This window comes from Tupaia chinensis, unplaced genomic scaffold (assembly GCF_000334495.1).
Source record: "Tupaia chinensis unplaced genomic scaffold, TupChi_1.0 Scaffold000178_1, whole genome shotgun sequence".
Lineage (NCBI taxonomy): Eukaryota > Metazoa > Chordata > Mammalia > Scandentia > Tupaiidae > Tupaia > Tupaia belangeri.
Genome location: NW_006159653.1, coordinates 575,814 through 577,499, shown reverse-complemented (window position 1 = coordinate 577,499; position 1,686 = coordinate 575,814). Strand labels below are relative to the sequence as shown.

At 69.2% G+C, this 1,686-nt stretch overlaps 1 protein-coding gene across 1 annotated transcript in view; it reads right to left on the bottom strand.

The window, feature by feature from the left end:
* PRR35 (proline rich 35) overlaps positions 1–614 on the bottom strand; it is a 5,137-nt gene extending 4,523 nt beyond the window's left edge. Inside the window, exon 1 of the mRNA XM_006146353.3 lies at positions 146–614. The gene's annotated coding sequence lies outside the window, so the exon portion shown is untranslated. The remainder of the gene's footprint in view (positions 1–145) is intronic.
* Between the last annotated feature and the right edge of the window lie 1,072 nt (positions 615–1,686).

Genomic DNA, 1,686 nt, shown 5'->3' with positions numbered 1-1,686 from the left:
GCCGCGCGGGCGCCGCGGCTCCCGGCTCCGGGGGGCGCTGCGACCTCCGACCCGGACTCGCGGGGGAGGGGTCCGGCAGCTCCGGGAAGGCGCGGCCTGGCCAGTCTCCCCTGGCTCCCCAGCCCCTTCCCGCAGGTGCACTCACCTCGCACTCAGTGCTCGCAGGCGCGCAGGGCGAGTCCTGCATGGAGCGCTGGCCGGTGGCTCTGGCAGCGCCGCTCAAGCCAGGAGTGGCGGCGCAGGTGCAGCCGGCGAGTGAGGGGCGCCTGGCACCGTCCCCGCCCCCGACGCCTGCAGGCTGCTGCGGGGTGCACGGAGGCGGCCAGGTCTCCCGGGGTCCTCACAGTGGTGTGATGGGGTGTCAGCTAGGAGGGCGCAGGAGAGGGGCCGCCAGCCCGCATCTGTCAGGGTCTGGCCCCTGACAGCGACTGCCCACCCAGGTCAGGGCCGGGGGCTGAGCTCCAGGACAGAGGGTGTCAACCAGAGCCTGGGGGAGCTGCGCTCAGAGCTGAGCTGTGTTCCACCAGCTCTCCCTGGGCAAGCCCTGCCTGGTGCTGCCTCCTCATCTGCAAACAGGCGGCTAAACAGACGAGCACCCGCACGTCCCTGCCCTGCCCATTGGTGGCCACCTCCAGCTGGCCGCCATGCCTTCCCAGCCCAGGGAGGTGCCCAGGGCAGCACCCCTCCCCACTGGCCACTCCTCCTGGGAGGTCCTGAGGGAGGTGAGGGCAGGACCAGCAGGCCTTGGCCCCCTCCTCCGAGTCCGTGAGAACTTCGCCTGACCAGCCAGCTCTCCCCTGCATATGGACACGGACGAGCTGGGGCCGAGCCAGAGATTGTCTCTCCAAGAGCCGCCTTTGCTCAGAGACACGTGACGTGGCATTTCAGGCTCGGCCTCAGCAGACGGTGAGACAGACGCCACTGGGGACTGCTTGGCACCCCAAGCCCGAGGCTTCCTAAGGCCAGTTACCACCTGCTGGGGTAGCCCAGGTCAGGGGACAGGGCAGGAGGGAGGATCCCTATTGACTTCTGGGCGTGGCCTCCTGACTCCTGGGCCCCAAGGGCCAGGCCTCGGTTCCCTTCCTGTGCAGGGGGACCCCCAGGGGTCGCTGGAGCCCGGTCAAGCACACGGTGCATCCATACGGAATAGGCCCTGGCTCTGGGCTAGGACCTGGTCGGTGCCCCCTGCCAAGTTGGGCTGGGGAGGTGGTGCAGGCAGCACAAGCACGCTGGCCCCTGCCCACCTGGCCCGGCCCCGCCGAGTGTGCCCATGGAGAGCAGAGCCCCTCTGCACAGAGCCCACTTGACACGCTCCCCCAGGCCTGGGCCCTTTGGCACAGGCGATCCCCAGAGGCCAGAGCTGGGCCACCCTGAGAGGAGTGCGTGGATAGAGCCCTGGCTGGGCCCTTACCGAGGATCTGAGTGGTGGTGCCAGCAGAGCCTGGGACAGGCTGCCTAGCGGCCGTGGCCTTCACCTCGGAGAAAGAAGGTAGCCAGGCGCCCTGGTCCTGTGCATGGGCAGTAAAGCCCGGTGAAGCCTAGGTCCTGGGGCATCCCTGCGGGGGGAGGCCAGGGCACAGGAGGGGGTCTGAAAAGCAGCCCCACACAGCAACCTCTGCAGAAATCAGGGTGCGAGGGGGAGCCAGGGCCACCACTGGGGTGTCTCCAGGCTTGAGGAAGGTCTGC